Genomic DNA, 19,942 nt, shown 5'->3' with positions numbered 1-19,942 from the left:
AACAAAGCCAGACACAAAAGGTCACATACTGTATGACTACCTGTGTATGAAATTTATAGAAAAGGCAAAACTCTAGAGACAGAAGAAAGATTAGTGTTTGCCTAAGCCTGAGGGTGGGAAAAGGAACTAACTGCAAGTCTGAAACTCAGTTGGGATGATGGTTGCTCAACTACACAGCTTTACTAAAAATTATGGCACTGGACACTTATAATAGGTGAACTATAGGCATGTAAGTTATATTCCTCAAAAAGACTACACTAGAAAAAAATTAAAATAAAGATGTGTTTCCAAAGTGTTTGCACAGGTACTTTCACACCAACCTGTTAGGATCACAAATTCAGATATTTTAAGAGTATAACAAAAACCGTTGAGAATGCAAGGCCTGGGCAGGACCAGGCTTGGATCCTCATCCTGACTCAGCTTTGTCTCAGGGCAAACTTGTTACTTCTCTAACCCTGGGTTTCCACATCTGTGAAATGCACATCAATCATAAAGTATTAATTCCAGAGGCTGCTGTGAGCATCACATAATCCTCCCCTACCTAGGTTTCCCAGACCCCTAAGTGGTGTCACCCTTCACCAGGTTGCTGAGGGTAACAATGAAGGTGTCGCTCATCATTCTTTTCCCTCTCAAACATTAGCTCCAATCCATTAACAAGTCCTGTTGCTTCCATCTTCAAAACGATGTGCCCAATCACTTCTCACCAGCTCCATCCCAGGCAGGACAACATCCACAAGGAATCACAAGGCCTCCTTTTGGTCTCCCGGCTTCTATTCCTGCCCCTCTGGGGTTGCCACTGCACCTCACAATCAGGGGGCTATTTATAATCACAATGCCCATCTCTCCCATCATGCTCAGATCCCTGCCATGGCCTCCCCCTCAGCCTAGTCCAAGCCATGGCCTACAGGCCCCACATGAGGTGGCTCCCACCAGATCTCATCCACATCCCCTCCTGGCCCCACAGTCAACTCCATCCAGACAAGCCTTCTTGCCATTCCTTTAAAAGCGCACGCCTGTGGGCCCTTACCTGCACTTACCTCTGTACAGAGAGAGATGGGCACCAAGCTACCCCGCTTCTTTCACTCAGATCACAAAGTCTCCTCCTCCAGGGGCTTCACCCTTTTACACCACGACTACCTCCTCTCTTGACAGGCACCAGCCTTTCAACCTATCTTTGCAGCACTGACACTACCTGGAGTCATGTTATCTGCAGACTTACAGTGTGTGCTCTCACTGGAATTTAAGATTTGGTCAGTCCCACCCACTGTCCTAGTCACACACTTGTGTCCGGCCCAGAGCCTGGCATACTGGAAAATTTGTTAAACATTTGCTGATGAATGAGGAAATCTCATAAAGCACATAGCACCATGCCTGCCACATAGGAAGTGCTTGAGAATGGTTTATTGGTGATACTATTATTATTACATTTATTATTATATCTCACAGATGAGAATATGGGAGTGCTACTAGGCTAACAGACTCACCCAGGTTGAACTCTAATCTGATAGCCTAGTGGTACTTCCAAGATGCCTCCATTCCTTGAACACAAAGTAACTGCTGTTTCCCCCGAGCAGGAACCTAAAGGATGACACTGCTGACTCTCCTTACCATTCTGTGCCCTGCCTCCTCTCACTTTCAAAGGGCCACCCCTATCCTAGAGGGGTGGCCTGTGTACTACAGACCCTAGGGCAGTCCCTACAATGACAACTTACAGTCACATGGCACTGTACCAGTTATAAAGAATTTAGGCTCTCACTTCACCCTCTAGACAGCTCCAAGAGGTAGGCAAGTGTGATTATGTCCATTTTACAGGTGAGACAGAAAAACAGAAATAAATGAACTGTTCCAAAATCACACACTAGTTAACGGTCATCTTGGACTTAGGATTCTGAAAATTCAAGAGGTCTAGGCCTCTCTCCTTTTTTCCAAAACACTACATTACTCTGTGTATCTATTAAAGAAGGAAAAAAAGAATCCTGGTCCACGCCTTTACCTATTGTAAATGACACTGCATTACAAAGGAAGTCCCTCTACATATCCATATCCATATCCACAATGGCATTCTGAACTTCACGATATGTAACCTGCCGTGGGATGTGGAACTTTACATCGACATTAGACATCCACAAACAACTTCTGAGGATTCACACTGCAGTTACGATATGACTGTACAGTTTGGTAAACTCATTAGCACGCATCAGGCCCAGAGACCTGAAAAAACTAGATAACATGTGAGTTTTAAGGTTAACTCTCACAGAGCATGTGCTGTATTTCTTACATTAATAACACAGAAAAGCTTACACCACAGTACCACAGAAGTCTATCCTATATACTTCATTATAACACTTTATGAAGATGGCCAAAACTTGTGTCTGAGAATAGAATAAAACATGACACTTCTAATATCAAAACCAGGTTATCTGTACAACACCCTCAGGTATGAAGGCATCCAGGGAGCCCCACACCCTTCCCTAGTATCTCTCCTGGCATCCTGGCACCACTGTCACTGTGTTACTAAACATCTGAGTTAAAAGGCTGTGGGCAACAGCACAACAGCCTAACACCCTAACCTTGCATTTGCCCTCACCACTCCGTGGGAGGTAGATCTTCCTAAACTGACCTACAAATTGAGAATGCCGGTGCTCTCAAGTGTGCTGTGACCGTGGAGGGCACAGTGTTAGGGCCTAGATTCCAACTCACATATGTCTGGCTTCAAAGTTTCAAACCTTTTACCTACACCACATTAAGAAACATGCCTACCTCCCCAGTCCCACCCCTCTGGTCCAGGGCTGGTGCCAAGCAGAGCTGCCCCCAAGAGATGCTCCAGGATAACATAAATCAGCATTGACAACAAAAAGGAGAACAGAGAATGAGGTGGGGAAACCCTCCAGACAACACAGACCTACAACTGGCCAGGAAGTGGGTAGCTAGTATGGAACCCACATTTTTTTCCAATCTGGTTTTTGGAGGATGTTTCACACTACATACTCAACCCGAAGGCTGCCTAGGCCTGGCATTCCTCCACGTAAGACTTCTCAGCCTAAGGACTGCTAAGCATTTATGATTTCAGCAGCACGATGAGCAACAGCAGTGAGGACAGCCCAGAGGCCCCTGTCATTTCATGGCTCCGAAGTGGACCTCCATTCGCACCACAGAACCCCAAGACTTTGCTGTGTGTAGGGAACATTACTGTCACCAAACCATGCCTGCCTTCCACCTCTCCACACACACAACACTGCAGAGCACAGGCTGTGGCTGCTGCTTTACAACTGCTCTGCAGCAGCTCTTCACCCACACTGAAATCCTTTGTAGAATGGCCCCATTAAAGAGTTTGCCTAGTGTGAAAGTAACCTTCCTTCTTTTCCTGCATCCTCCCGGGTTTTCCTTGATAGTTCACCTGAGCCTAAAAAACATTCTTAAGTAACTCTCCCCACAATTTGCTCAAAAACCCATCTTTCTTTTCATTTGTAGCAGAACTTTTGGTGGGCACAGATGTAGCCTAACTGCCCCCTGCATAACGCTGTGCAAGCCCTCGGCTCCTGAGAATCCTTCAGACCAGCTCAGAACAGCATGTCCCCACCACAAATGGCTTCCCAGGACCACTGGCCTTGAGGTTTACTTTCAGCAAGAGCCCTGGAACAAGACCAGAGTTTCCCAGTATCTTCCCAGTTTCACACTAGAAAGTGTCCCAACCCCTCAGCCAAATTCTAGACAAGTAAGAATAGTCCTTTGCAGGTGTTCAGTCAAGCCCCTATCTCTTACAAGATCAGCCCTGGTAGCCACACACTTCCCTCCACATCTCTCCTCACAGCCAGAAACCCAATTCCACAGCCTGAACTATAATTTACATCATCTTTCAGAGGTACCTTAATTCATGAAGTGAGGCTTTCCCTTCACAGCTCTAAACATAACTGTCATTAAACAATTTCTGTGTCATTTTGTGCAGTTCTTTAAATATATTCCTCGCTAGCTCTGCCATGGGGACAGGCACATCAGTCTAGTCAACTGCAGTGTATCCAATGCTAGGTCAGTGGGGACACCTAAGAGACTCTAAGCAAATGTGTTAAATGAAGGAGTGAATGAAAAACAAAACTTCCCCCACCAGCCTTAGACATAGTTTCTCACCTATCTACCACAACTAAAGACAACCAAAGCCAGCTTGCCAAAGTTTCTTTTTCTTTTACTGATACTGGAATTAACAATATCAGATGGGTAAAAGCATCTATTCCTGTCCAACTGAGTTCCCTAAGTACTTAACATAAGGAAAAGTCCAGATGGATAAGGTCCAGCACTTTCTGCACTGGGAAGGAAAATGATTTGCTTCCATGAAGACAAAGCAGTAATAGGCCAAGAACAGACAAGGAAATGACACAAAGAAGTGAAGCTTCATGGGGTCATCCCAGCACCACAGGGCCTGGGCTGTGCCCACTGATTTCTCATTGGTGCAGCAGCTTTCTTAATGCAATGTGTGACCAAAGCAAAATGGGTAGGCACCCACAGATACTTTCTCTAGACTTAAAGAAGGGAAATGACTCTTCAAATTATTTGGAGACTTCTAAAAATGCCTAAAATCTAGATCTTACTTAACCAAATTTCATGACTCATTTCTCAAAACATTTTGCACAGAGAATTCTGGAGGGAAGGAGCAGGCAGGACATTAATAATAACAGTAAGCCTCACTACCAATCCATTATGTTCCCTCTTTTCAGAGAAAGGTCTTCCATGCCTCAACCCTTTCCAAAGAAATTCAGTAAAAATCTTTTGCACCTTTACTTGTGACATTTTAAACAATTAAGAAATCAAAGGAATGAATGAATGAATGAATGGGAGCATCCATTCTACTACAGCTTGGGGATAGAATCTCTTATAGCACTTATCCCAAGCACAAACTAAGTCTACTTTTAAACATCCCAGGAATGGATCCTGCAATCCATAGAGAAAAGAGGCTGGCCATCACAAATAGCCATAGCAAGTCCCTAACACTAGGCCATTCCCAAACTTTTCTCACCTCCCTATGAAGGAACATTGCAGAAAAAGAGCCAAGCTGCTCACCTCTGACCTCTGACCCAGCTTGACTGTACTGCTTACATTGTCCAAGGGCACAGGAGGGTTGAAAAATCAGATTTAGAGATTCTGACATGTCCTATTGGAGTTTCTTTTGACTTTTCTATGTAGAAAGGTACCAGTGTTTCTGAAGGAATGCTGATCATCACAGCAGTCTACATACTTCACAATTCACTTAGGAAAGACCCCTAACGTGCATGTATACAGATTAAGGAGCCCCAAGTTAGGAACAGAAACAGATTGCACCTGACAGTACATAACCACAACTTCCCTCTTGTAAATTCTAATTTCAAAAAGTACTGCATTGGCCTAATGATCAATCTACTTTTAAACAATTGTTTCCAAGACCACTTTTTATTTTGCCTATTGTAGAAATGAATGTCTGAAAATTTTACAAGTGGAAAACAAAAGTGTGTAATGACAAAGGCATTCAGTGGCCAAATCTGTGGCTAAACAATATGTTGTTTCTTGTTTTTTACAGAACACATGAACTCAAAACTAGTCACAATTTACAGGGATATCATCCTTATTTTACTTTCTTAATGTAGTCTTTCAGAAGCAAACATGTATCCAGCTATAAAACCTCTCCAATTTCTTGTTCTACAAAGAGTTCCTTCCCATCACATATTCCTCCTGAATCTCAGAACTGTATTTTTAAATTTTAAATATTTTTAAAGCTGAAAGATTCACTTTAATTTTTTTAAAAAAAGTCAATCCCAGATTGCTCCTGAAATTCAAAGAAATGGTCCCTAAAACTTTTCTATCAGTCCATTCTAACAAATTCAGTGGAAAATACATTGTTTTTCCTATTTCTTCCCTCCCCCTTCTGTATAGGTGGCTACTTTCAAAGTTTTAAGAAAATATACTTTAAACCTCTTGAGGGCATTAATCCTCAATTGTAGGCTATGGATTTCAGACTGATGTGACTGACAAAAATTAAGAATCAGTAAGTCCCTCATTTATCCACACACACACAAACACAATGGCTGCCAAGCCATACATCAAGCAAAGATGCCTCATCCTTAGGAAGTATTTGGATGGTGGGCACAAGTGGCCTTTTTTTCCTTATTTTTTAAATGTTTTTAATGAACATACTTAAAGGTTTTAAACTTGAAACTACAGGCACTAAAAAATCTTTACCCAGACAGGCACTCCACATACTACTTCAACTGAAAGCAACTTGGTCGGCTGAGCTCCCCGAAGTAACGGGAGGGGAACAAGGCCAGAGGAGAACACCAACATACCTGTTAGGAAGAAACCCTCAAGTTACAGTCTAACAAGCCTCATCCGTTTTTCTGCATTTCCTTTGAACACCACACTCATTCTAATCAAATAACTTTGCTCTGCTGTCACTAACTAAACTCTTTCCGCGGAAGGAAGGGTATGGCGTCTAGCTGCAGAGTATGATCTGCCATTTATCCTCTCTACAGGATTCCTCATTTCTGAAGGGAGCACTTAACATCCCCTACACCGCATTTCAGAACTTGCCCACCCGCATCCATGCCATCCCCCAGTGGCCTGAGGACGCTTGAGGAGAAATTACAGGATCCAAAATTTTAGGACTCTCTTGAGTGCAGACGCCACCCAAGATACTGGGTTCACTGGAGTAAGAACTGGGGGTCAAAAATGGAAAGTTACTTGCAGACTGGAAACGGAGTCACGGTCACCTTTAAACCAGCGGGGTGACCCCCGGCCCCTTCTTTGTTCGCCCAGCGGTGGCTCGGTCGGGCCCGGGAGCCGCTCCGGCCGCCTCGGGCGCGGCCCCGGGCAGCGAGCGGTGATCGGGTGTGAAGGGCTCGGCGTCTGGCCGCGCGCGGCGCTCGGGGTGGGCAGCGCATCCCCGCTCCAGGCAGGGTCTCTCATTTTCTAAGCCGAGGAGGCAACAATAAGCAGAGCGGAGCGGCCGCCGGGGCTCCCCTCGCTCACAGCGCCCCGTGTGCTCAGCACCCGTCCGGCCGGGGGCCACGCGCCGCGGCCGCCACGCCCGCCCTGAGACCCGGGCCTCCGCGGCCCGACGCGAAGTGACGGAGCTGCCCGCGCGCCCTCGCCCTGCGCGCCGTCCTCTCGCACAGACAGGGACCCCCGCCCAAGCGCCCGCGCAGGTCTGCGGGCCGGCCGCGGGGAAGGGAAGTCCGGCGGCCCTTCCCGCCGGGGGTCCGCGGGGCCAGGGTCGGCGCAGTGTCCCCTCGGCGAGCCCCTCCACCTCCCTGAGCTCCCAGTCTTTGTGTGCAAAGTAAGTGTGAAAGGCGACCCTACCTCAGCGCGCGCACAAAGGCGCGCGGCTCCCTCCCCGGCGCTCGCTCCGGGCGGCCGCGGTGGCGCCCAGCAGCTCGGCAGCTCGCAGCTGCCCGAAAGCGGCGCGAGCGGCGACTCTGCGGTTGTGATTACAAGTCCGGGCCCAGGCGGCTCTTTCACACCCCGCGGCCCCGCGCGTCCGAATTAAGCAGCGGGGCGGGCCGGGGGCGGGGCGCTGCTGAGAAGGCCCCGCCCCTTCCCCGCCCCGCGCGCGGGCCCTGCGCTCCGGACTCCGGCTCGGGAAATCTCGGGATTTGCGTCCAGGAGGTTTTCCTTCCTTGGATTTAGTTTGACTGCCTTCGGAAACTCAGGAAAGAAGACGAGGGAACGTTGGAAGAAAAGAACTGTCACCAGGAGAGAGAAATGGGAAATGGAAGGAGGCAGGCGCACATTCATTGAGCCACAATTAAAGACCTTTCTCTCCCCCTTTCTCCCTCTGTCTCTGTCTCCCTCTAGGACTCGGAACTTTGGCTGTTGGGTGTCTGGCCTCCATCTCCACTCCACATCTGTGACTCTTAGAGAGGCTGTCCCCATTGAAATCCTGCCCACAGATGGAAACTCAATAAGATTCAGGGAGGAAGCACTGAAAGATTTGTTAAAATTGTTCAAATTCACAGTTAAACCAGGACTTGAAACCCCGTGCCCTGGGAATTTACTCATATTCCTCTCAGGCCTTTGCTCATCAAAGAGTAATTGAGATTTAAATTTATGCAAAAGGAGGAAAGGGTTTGTTTTAAATCTTTTTTTCTGATTTTTTTTCTTTCAGCTCTCTTAAAGCAAATTACTTCTCTGCCCACCTCTAAAACTTTCAGATTACCATCTACCAGAAATCACAGCAGGAACAAAAATGGGAGATACCTATTTCAGAGTAACAAACAAGGACAGCAGGTTGATTGATTTTACATCAAAAGTTTTTTAATTTTCTTGGCAACAGATGACTAAGAGTTTATTTGTTGTGAAGCTTTTCTGACTAAAACAGTTTGAGTCATGGTCACACAGAAAAGCCATTATCAATTGTGGATTTCAGTAAACAAATTACTCTAAAGATGCTCTAAAGCCACAGCCGTTTAATGTTCTGGCCATCCTTAGGTCCCTGCAACCCACTGAGGGGTGAAATCACCTGCCACAGGATGGAGAAAGAGAGAGCTCCTGCCCAGACCAAGAAACTGCCCTGGGTGAACTTTATCTATGGTGTTTCCTACAAGTTATCCTTATCTCCCTATCCTTGGGTGGTGGTGTTCCTATTCTTAGCAATGGGTCCACTAGTCACCAAACTAGAACCTGGAATCCAGCCTAGATTTTCTCATCATTCTCCACATGGTATCAGGTCCTGTGCATTCTACAGGATGCCTAGATAGCCAGCCTCCCTATTTCTCTGGTACTGACACAGTTGGCCTTTGGAGTCTGTTACCACCCTGTGGCAGTGGTCTTCCAACTGTCCCCAGTCTCTAATCTCACACATTTTTCCTCCATATTGCTTCCCCAGTGAACTTGCCAAGTGCAAATCAGCTCAGGTTCTTCCTCTTCTTAAAATCCTTTAATGGGTGCCCAATTCCCACTATACGGGCTAGTCTAAGCTCTTTAGTACACCACCCCATAGGGCAGCATACTACTTGACACCACCTTAACCTCTTCCAAGGGCTTATCCTACATTCCCCAAACACCCAGGGCTCCACTGAGCCAGAGTGCTTTATTAGCTAAATGGCCCTGCTCTGGGAATGTGAAGACTAGGTGAAAGAATCTGTCACCTGTCATGCTCTTCCACATGCCTCCCCTCTGCCTAGCATCCTTCACCCCACCCCACTCCCAAGAGTTCCCCCTCTCTCTGAAACCCAGGTTCCTCTGAGAAGCCTTCCCTGATCTGCTCAAACTGGATCAACCTTTTCTACCCTCCCTTACCTAGCTTTGTCTTATAATTATTGCACTGTATTGTAAATATGCACCCTCTTTGAGCAGAGTTTTGCTTGATATATATCCATATTTTTACATCCTTATGCTTAACATAGTGTCTGGCATATAAGAAATGTTAGGGACTGAATTATGTCCCCCAAAGTTCATATGTTGAAACCGTAGTCTTCAATGTGACCATATTTGGAGAAAGGGCCTTTCGGGTTGTAATTAAGGTTAAATGAGGTCATAATAGTGGGGATCCAATCCAGTAGGACTGGTGACCTTATAAAAAGAGGAAGAAACTCCAGAGATCCCTCTCTGTGCATAGGCAGAGAGGAGGCCATGTGAGGACACAACCAGAGAGCCGTCTCCCAATGTGAGACCATCTTCAAGCCAGAAAGAGGTCTCACCAGAAACCAGCACTGTTGGCACCCTGAGCTTGGACTTCCAGCTTCCAAAACTGTAAGAAAATAATGTTAAGCCCCTGTTACAGCAGCCTGTGCAGACTAATGCAAGGAGAATGCATTCAATTCTAGATTTTAATCTTGGAAAAGCACTAACCCACCAGTGAGCCTGGAATGTCCCCCAAAGCCACCTGGACAGACTTCTATGATGCCATGAGAGTAGGCAGAGTGTCAGTGTCTGTACGTGATAAATGACCATTCAGCCTTTCCCTGACTTCTGGGGAAAATGGAACCATGTAGCTCAGTCCATAGCCTAGGGTATAAATGCCTGCAGGCTCTTAGCCATGTCCCTACCCTTGCATCAGGAATCATAATTTCTTTTAAACGAAAAACAATAAGAGGAGATCAAATACTACTTTGAACTTCGTAAGTCAAAACTTTATTAAAAGACAGAACACCAATGCCCTTTTATAAAGTCCACTGTTTGGGGCTGAATATTTTACATTCTTAGGGGATCTTACAAGGATTTTGATCCAGGTAGGATCAAGTTTCCAATTTGGCTTGGGCCCCTGGAGTCATTGTGAGTAGACTCAATCATTTAAAAAATTTGAGATTATGGACGAGTGTGATAGGAGGTGCATGGTAGTTCTTTGTGGAATGAATATGCCTGATTTTCAGGACACAGCTGGCTAGACTTCCCAGTGTTATACCAGGTAACACCAAACTCTCAGGGTGAGTCTGATGTCCTGTAGATTCCACATTCTGAATGTAAACAAGACTCCAAGAGGGGAGCCAAGATGGCGGCGTGAGTAGAGCAGTGGAAATCTCCTCCCAAAAACACATAGAGCTATGAAAATATAACAAAGAAAAATCTTCCTAAAATAGAGACCACAGGACACAGGACAACATCCAGACCACATCCACACCTGCAAGAACCCAGCGCCTTGTGAAGGGGGTAAGATACAAGCCCCAGCCCGGCGGGACCCGAGCGCCCCTCCCCCCGGCTCCCGGAGGGTGGAGAGAAACCGGAGCAGTTTTTTTTTTTTTTTTTTTGGCGAGCGCTTTTTGGAAGCCTTAGAGGGACGGGCCCCCGTTGCTGGGGAGGCAGGGTGGCGGGACCGGTGAGGAGGTGCCTGGGAACGGCGCCGGAGGACAAAGAATATCCCGCGTTTCTCCCTGCGAGACCTGGGGGCGGGTGCCTGAGACCGGTGCCTGAGGACGGAGGAGGTCGCGCGTTTTTCCCCTTTTTTTTTTTTCTCTTTTTGGCGAGCGCTTTTTGGAAGCCTTGAAGGGACGGGGACCCCAGTGCTAGGGAGGCACGGTGGCGGGACTGGTGAGCGGGTGGCTGGGACCGGCGCCTGAGGACAAAGAATATCCCCCGTTTTTCCCTGCGGGACCGGTGGGCGGGTGCCTGAGACCGGCACTTGAGGACAGAGGAAATCGCGCGTTTTTCCCCTTTTTTTTTTCTCTTTTCTGCGAGTGCTTTTTGGAAGCCTAAAAGGGACAGGGACCCCGGTGCTAGGGAGGCAGGGCGGCGGGACTGGTGAGCGGGTGCCTGGGACCGGCACCTGAGGATAAAGAATATCCCGCATTTTTCCCTGTGGGACCGGTGGGTGGGTGCCTGAGACCAGCACCTGAGGACGGAAGAAATCGCGCGTTTTTCCCCTTTTTTTTCTCTCTTTTTGCCGAGTGCTTTTTGGAAGCCTTGAAGGGACAGGGACCCCGGTGCTAGGGAGGCAGGGCGGCGGGACTGGTGAGCGGGTGCGTGGGACCAGTGCCTGAGGACCAAGAATATTGAGCGTTCCTTCCCTGCGGGACCGGTGGGTGGGTGCTTTTTGGAAGCCATGAAAGGACAGGGACCCTGGTGCTAGGGAGACAGGGCAGCAGGACCAGTGAGTGGGTGCCTGGGACCGGCACCTGAGGACAAAAAAAAAAAAAAAAAATCGCTTGTTTTTTCCTTTTTTTTCCTTTTTTTTTTCTCTTTCTTTCTGTTCCCTCTCTCATTGTTGCTGTTGTTGTTTTGGTTTGGAGAGTGCTTTTTGGAAATCTTAAAGGGGCAGGACAGGTCACTTAGACCAGAAGCAGGGAATCTGGGGATCTCTGGGCACTCTAACCCCCTGGGCAGCAGGGAGCACAAAGGCCCCTTACGGAGATAAATAGTCTCCTGGCTGCTCCCCCTCCAACGGGGCTCCACCATTTTGGAGGAACAGCCCCAGCCAGGCCAGGCCAAGCCCACAGCAACAGTGGAGATAAACCCCAAAGCAACTGGGCAGGAAGCAGAAGCCCTGTCTGCGCACAGATGCCCAGCACAAGCCACTAGAGGTCGCTATTCTCCCAGGAAAAGGCTACAAACCAACAAGAAGGGAAGCTCTTCCAGCGGTCACTTGTACCAGCTCTGCAAACTATCTCTATCACCATGAAAAGGCAAAACTACAGGCAGACAAAGATCACAGAGACAACACCTGAGAAGGAGACAGACCTAACTAGTCCTCCTGAAAAAGAATTCAAAATAAAAATCATGAACATGCTGACAGAGATGCAGAAAAAAATGCAAGAGCAATGGGATGAGATGCAGAGAAAAATGCAAGAGCAGTGGGATGAGATGCAGAGAAAAATGCAAGAGCAGTGGGATGAAGTCCGGAAGGAGATCACAGATGTCAGGAAAGAGATCACAGAAGTGAAACAATCCCTGGAAGGATTTATAAGCAGAATGGATAAGATGCAAGAGGCCATTGAAGGAATAGAAGCCAGAGAACAGGAACGTATAGAAGCTGACATAGAGAGAGATAAAAGGATCTCCAGGAATGAAACAACACTAAGAGAAATATGTGACCAATACAAAAGGAAAAACATTCGTATTATAGGGATACCAGAAGAGGAAGAAAGAGGAAAAGGGATAGAAAGTGTCTTTGAAGAAATAATTGCTGAAAACTTCCCCAAACTGGGGGAGGAAATAATCGAACAGACCATGGAATTATACAGAACCCCCAACAGAAAGGATCCAAGGAGGACAACACCAAGACACATAATAATTAAAATGGCAAGGATCAAGGACAAGGAAAGAGTTTTAAAGGCAGCTAGAGAGAAAAAGGTCACCTATAAAGGAAAACCAATCAGGCTAACATCAGACTTCTCAACAGAAACCCTACAGGCCAGAAGAGAATGGCATGATATACTTAATGCAATGAAACAGAAGGGCCTTGAACCAAGGATACTGTATCCAGCACGACTATCATTTAAATATGATGGTGGGATCAAACAATTCCCAGACAAGCAAAAGCTGAGGGAATTTGCTTCCCACAAACCACCTCTACAGGGCATCCTACAGGGACTGCTCTAGATGGGAGCACCCCTAAAAAGAGCACAGAACAAAACACACAACATATGAAGAATGGAGGAGGAGGAATAAGAAGGGAGAGAAGAAAAGACTCTCCAGACAGTGTATATAACAGCTCAATAAGCGAGCTAAGTTAGGCAGTAAGATACTAAAGAAGCTAACCTTGAACCTTTGGTAACCACGAATCTAAAGCCTGCAATGGCAATAAGTACATATCTTTCAATAGTCACCCTAAATGTAAATGGACTTAATGCACCAATCAAAAGACATAGAGTAATAGAATGGATAAAAAAGCAAGACCCATCTATATGCTGCTTACAAGAAACTCACCTTAAACCCAAAGATAAGCATAGACTAAAAGTCAAGGGATGGAAAAACATATTTCAGGCAAACAACAGTGAGAAGAAAGCAGGGGTTGCAGTACTAATATCAGACAAAATAGACTTCAAAACAAAGAAAGTAACAAGAGATAAAGAAGGCCACTACATAATGATAAAGGGATTAGTCCAACAAGAGGATATAACCATTCTAAATATATATGCACCCAATACAGGAGCACCAGCATATGTGAAGCAAATACTAACAGAACTAAAGAGGGAAATAGACTGCAATGCATTCATTGTAGGAGACTTCAACACACCACTCACCCCAAAGGATAGATCCACCGGGCAGAAAATAAGTAAAGACACACAGGCACTGAACAACACACTAGAACAGATGGACCTAATAGACATCTATAGAACTTTACATCCAAAAGCAACAGGATATACATTCTCCTCAAGTGCACATGGAACATTCTCCAGAATAGACCACATACTAGCTCACAAAAAGAGCCTCAGTAAATTCCACAATATTGAAATTCTACCAAACAATTTTTCAGACCACAAAGGTATGAAAGTAGAAATAAATTCTACAAAGAAAACAAAAAGGCTCACAAACACATGGAGGCTTAACAACATGCTACTAAATAATCAATGGATCAATGAACAAATCAAAATAGAGATCAAGGAATATATAGAAACAAATGACAACAACAACACTAAGCCCCAACTTCTGTGGGATGCAGCGAAAGCAGTCTTAAGAGGAAAGTATATAGCAATCCAGGCACACTTGAAGAAGGAAGAACAATCCCAAATGAATAGTCTAACATCACAATTATTAAAACTGGAAAAAGAAGAACAAATGAGGCCTAAAGTCAGCAGAAGGAGGGACATAATAAAGATCAGAGAAGAAATAAACAAAATTGAGAAGAATAAAACAATAGCAAAAATCAACGAAACCAAGAGCTGGTTCTTTGAGAAAATAAACAAAATAGATAAGCCTCTAGCCCAACTTATTAAGAGAAAAAGAGAGTCAACACAAATCAACATAATCAGAAATGAGAATGGAAAAATCACGACAGACTCCACAGAAATACAAAGAATTATTAAAGACTACTATGAAAACCTATATGCCAACAAGCTGGAAAACCTAGAAGAAATGGACAACTTCCTAGAAAAATACAACCTCCCAAGACTGACCAAGGAAGAAACACAAAAGTTAAACAAACCAATTACAAGCAAAGAAATTGAAACAGTAATCAAAAAACTACCCAAGAACAAAACCCCGGGGCCGGACGGATTTACCTCAGAATTTTATCAGACACACAGAGAAGACATAATACCCATTCTCCTTAAAGTGTTCCACAAAATAGAAGAAGAGGGAATACTCCCAAACTCATTCTATGAAGCCAACATCACCCTAATACCAAAACCAGGCAAAGACCCCACCAAAAAAGAAAATTACAGACCAATATCCCTGATGAACGTAGATGCAAAAATACTCAATAAAATATTAGCAAACAGAATTCAACAGTATATCAAAAGGATCATACACCATGACCAAGTGGGGTTCATCCCAGGGATGCAAGGATGGTACAACATTCGAAAATCCATCAACATCATCCACCACATCAACAAAAAGAAAGACAAAAACCACATGATCATCTCCATAGATGCTGAAAAAGCATTTGACAAAATTCAACATCCATTCATGATAAAAACTCTCAGCAAAATGGGAATAGAGGGCAAGTACCTCAACATAATAAAGGCCATATATGATAAACCCACAGCCAGCATTATACTGAACAGCGAGAAGCTGAAAGCATTTCCACTGAGATCGGGAACCAGACAGGGATGCCCACTCTCCCCACTGTTATTTAACATAGTACTGGAGGTCCTAGCCACGGCAATCAGACAAAACAAAGAAATACAAGGAATCCAGATTGGTAAAGAAGAAGTTAAACTGTCACTATTTGCAGATGATATGATACTGTACATAAAAAACCCTAAAGACTCCACTCCAAAACTACTAGAACTGATATCGGAATACAGCAAAGTTGCAGGATACAAAATCAACACACAGAAATCTGTAGCTTTCCTATACACTAACAACGAATCAATAGAAAGAGAAATCAGGAAAACAATTCCATTCACCATTGCATCAAAAAGAATAAAATACCTAGGAATAAACCTAACCAAGGAAGTGAAAGACTTATACTCTGAAAACTACAAGTCACTCTTAAGAGAAATTAAAGGGGACACTAATAAATGGAAACTCATCCCATGCTCATGGCTAGGAAGAATTAATATCGTCAAAATGGCCATCCTGCCGAAAGCAATATACAAATTTGATGCAATCCCTCTCAAATTACCAGCAACATTCTTCAATGAATTGGAACAAATAATTCAAAAATTCATATGGAAACACCAAAGACCCCGAATAGCCAAAGCAATCCTGAAAAAGAAGAATAAAGTAGGGGGGATTTCACTCCCCAACTTCAAGCTCTACTACAAAGCCATAGTAATCAAGACAATTTGGTACTGGCACAAGAACAGAGCCACAGACCAGTGGAACAGATTAGAGACCCCAGAAATTAACCCAAACATATATGGTCAATTAATATTTGATAAAGGAGCCATGGACATACAATGGCAAAATGACAGTCTCTTCAACAGATGGTGCTGGCAAAACTGGACAGCTACATGTAGGAGAATGAAACTGGACCATTGTCTAACCCCATATACAAAGGTAAACTCAAAATGGATCAAAGACCTGAATGTAAGTCACGAAACCATTAAACTCTTGGAAAAAAACATAGGCAAAAACCTCTTAGACATAAACATGAGTGATCTCTTCTTGAACATATCTCCCCGGGCAAGGAAAACAACAGCAAAAATGAGCAAGTGGGACTACATTAAGCTGAAAAGCTTCTGTACAGCGAAAGACACCATCAATAGAACAAAAAGGAACCCTACAGTATGGGAGAATATATTTGAAAATGACAGATCTGATAAAGGCTTGACGTCCAGAATATATAAAGAGCTCACACGCCTCAACAAACAAAAAACAAATAACCCAATTAAAAAATGGGCAGAGGAACTGAACAGACAGTTCTCCAAAAAAGAAATACAGATGGCCAAGAGACACATGAAAAGATGCTCCACATCGCTAATTATCAGAGAAATGCAAATTAAAACTACAATGAGGTATCACCTCACACCAGTAAGGATAGCTGCCATCCAAAAGACAAACAACAACAAATGTTGGCGAGGCTGTGGAGAAAGGGGAACCCTCCTACACTGCTGGTGGGAATGTAAATTAGTTCAACCATTGTGGAAAGCGGTATGGAGGTGCATCAAAATGCTCAAAACAGACCTACCATTTGACCCAGGAATTCCACTCCTAGGAATTTACCCTAAGAACGCAGCAATCAAGTTTGAGAAAGACAGATGCACTCCTATGTTTATCGCAGCACTATTTACAATAGCCAAGAATTGGAAGCAACCTAAATGTCCATCTGTAGATGAATGGATAAAGAAGATGTGGTACATATACACAATGGAATACTACTCAGCCATAAGAAGTGGAAAAATCCAACCATTTGCAGCAACATGGATGGAGCTGGAGAGTATTATGCTCAGTGAAATAAGCCAAGCGGAGAAAGAGAAATACCAAATGATTTCACTCATCTGAGGAGTATAGGAACAAAGGAAAAACTGAAGGAACAAAACAGCAGCAGAATTACAGAACCCAAAAATGGACTAACAGGTACCAAAGGGAAAGGAACTGGGGAGGATGGGTGGGCAGGGAGGGATAAGGGGGGGGAAGAAGAAGGGGGGTATTAAGATTAGCATACATGGGGGGGAGGGAGAAAGGGGAGGGTGGGCTGCACAACACAGAGAGGACAAGTAGTGACTCTACCACATTTTGCTAAGCTGATGGACAGTAACCGTAATGTGGTTGTTAGGGGGGACCTGATATAGGGGAGAGCATAGTAAACATAGTATTCTTCAGGTAAGTGTAGATTAAAAATTTAAAAAAAAAAAAGAAAGAAAGAAAGAAAAGGGGGATTACTCCTTAACAGGATAAAACTATTGGTAAATCAAAGATCAACACATGCTTTAAATATCCTTAATGTTGATCACTTAAAGGGTGTCAGATGATCAGCTATGGAGGTACTCTTTTCTGATAATATTCCTTTCTCTTAATTAAAAAAAAAAAAAAAGCAGTTACTGTGTGCTGACCTCCAATGAGTTCTGCACAGTGGTATAGAGGGCATGTCAAAGTGTGGGCAAAGGGTCTGTTTGTTTCTACGCAGAAGATCAAGGCCTAGCTTGGATACCCAGAAAATGAACTAAGATACGATATGAGGAGGAGCTTCCGGCATCAGCACTCTCTGGAGGACTCGTGCCGGGGGATGATCATCAAAAAGCCTCCACAGGGATCCGGACGATGCTGCGGTTGTGGCTGCATCCAGCCCACCATCTCCTGGACTTGCCATAAGAAGGAGGAGGGAGATGTCTAGGCTGGCATGTGCATACAGTGAGACAACGAATTTGACTGGATCTGTACTGTTGGAACTCAACCAGGAGTTGGGAGGGGTGCAAGTTGTAGCACCCCAAAATCTCATGACTATAGACTATCTATGGTTAAAAGAACATATGGGATGTGAACAGATCCCAGAAATGGGCTTCTTTAATTTGTCTGATGGTTCAAGTACAGTTGGAAAATATCCATCATATCATAGATAAATTTTCACAAATGCCTAGGGTGCCTAAATGGTTTTCTTGGCTTCACTGGAGATGGCTGGTAATTATAGATTTGCTTTGTTTATGTCACCGTATTCCTATTATGTTAATATGTGTGTGCAAATTAGTTAGTAGTTTAAAACCTATACATACTTAAGGTACTATACAAGAAGATATGTCAAAGAAATAATCAATCCTCCCAAGTTTCCTTCATATGCTACATCTATAGCTTTTCTTCTTCCTTCCTAATTACAACCCTTAAATACAATTCGTGCCTCATATCGAATTTACCGAGTATCATAATTCCTCCAGGTGGTAAAGATACCTTGAGACAAGTGCTGGGCATAGAAGCCACAGGGCATAAATCTGCAAAGAAGTAAAAAGCTAACCTTTGCAAACAATATGGCTTCTCTCTCACTTACCAACTTTACATTTCCCTGTATGGCCCCGGAAGATGACTGGTTAGCCAGAGACGGGTAAGATTCCTCAAGGGAGGAACAACCTAAGACAGGCACAGTCGCAGGGGGGCCATCAGGTGAGAATTTGGGGATCAACAGAGGTGAGGCTCAGAACCTCACCCCCCCTGCTTTGAGAGAAATCTTCTGCATCCGTGGATGTCTTGCTGCCCTTGTCTAGCCTGGATTAATACTTAGTCCATAGGCACACACCTGATCATCTGATCATCTACATTTGCCTTCTTACAGCACTAAACTATGTTTTCTACCTTTATCTTGCGTCTACCTACCACTTCAGCATTTTATTAAAAATAAAAATAATAATAATAATAGGAGAAATGTGGGATCAACATATAAATCAAGTACAAAAATCAAATGAATATTCATATTTGACCTGATGGTTTATAGGTCATATTGCATGATCAAAACCGAAAGTTTCTTTGATGAATGCCCTTGTACTGTTCACCATGTAAGAATTTATTCACTCTGTAAGAATTCGTTCACCATGTAAGAACTTGTTCGTTATGCTTCAGAAGATTGGAGACTGACGAGAATTAGGCTTGAGATGGATTAATGATTGTACATTGAGCATTGACCCCCCTATACTGAATTTTATTGTTAACAACCATTTGATCAATAAATATGAGAGATGCCCTCTCAAAAAAAAAATAAAAAAAATAAAAAAAAATAAAAAAAAAAGACTCCAAGAAAGGTCAAGTGAGCCAGTGGCCCAGGCACCTATTGTGTTCTGCTTCAGTTTCTGCTCCTGGGCTGACACAATTTATTAGGTGACATGGAGGGCCTTTGCTCGTTTGCTTTGTCCAAATAAAGTACAGAGAAAATAATCCTCTGAATGGTTTTTTTGAGTCACTAAACCCATCATTGGTGATAGATCTTCCAATCTCATATTACTGGAACATATACATAATAATTTTCCATCCTATAATACTCACCCCAAGTTCACCTGTATACTCATCCTTTGGACATTTTCCTCCTACTTTGGTCATTTTTTCCTATGTATAGTCTTGAAAGTGTTACTTTATGCTCTAACCATCATCCTGCAGAGCTTCAAAGAGAGGAGGAAGGCTTGTTTAACAGTGCCCTAGAAGAGGAGAATTAATTTTTATGTGTATACACTTTTGTATCTTACATTTTGCACTGTGTGCATGGACATTTGAATATATAATAATCCTTTCAAAAAGAAATAAAATTTTAACTTTAAAATAATATTTTTAAAGTCATGTTCTTTAATATCTATTAAAGCATCAGTTATCCATTGCTGTATAATAACCTCAAAACATAGTAGCTTAAATAGGAATGAATGATTTGCTCACGATGCTGTGGGCTGGCAATTTGGACAAGAATCAGCTGGGAGAGCTCATCTCTGCTCCATCTGGTCTGAACTGGGCTCTATTGTGCATTTGCAGT

At 44.1% G+C, this 19,942-nt stretch overlaps 1 protein-coding gene across 4 annotated transcripts in view; it reads right to left on the bottom strand.

Annotated features, from left to right (window-relative positions):
• Window positions 1-19,942, bottom strand: part of FAM107B (family with sequence similarity 107 member B) — a 145,854-nt gene that overhangs the window by 76,798 nt on the left and 49,114 nt on the right. The window contains exon 1 of one of the 4 annotated variants that reach the window (XM_037001669.2): window positions 19,468-19,568. The exons of 2 other annotated variants lie outside the window; for them this stretch is intronic. The gene's annotated coding sequence lies outside the window, so the exon portion shown is untranslated. Of the gene's footprint in view, window positions 1-7,320; window positions 7,494-19,467; window positions 19,569-19,942 lie in introns of those variants that run through there. One more of the 4 variants, XM_037001667.2, reaches the window with a different exon arrangement.

The sequence above is a fragment of the Manis javanica genome, chromosome 2 (assembly GCF_040802235.1).
Source record: "Manis javanica isolate MJ-LG chromosome 2, MJ_LKY, whole genome shotgun sequence".
In the NCBI taxonomy this organism is placed as follows: domain Eukaryota; kingdom Metazoa; phylum Chordata; class Mammalia; order Pholidota; family Manidae; genus Manis; species Manis javanica.
The sequence above is the reverse complement of the archived record's forward strand: the minus strand, read 5'-3'. Positions and strand labels throughout refer to the sequence as shown.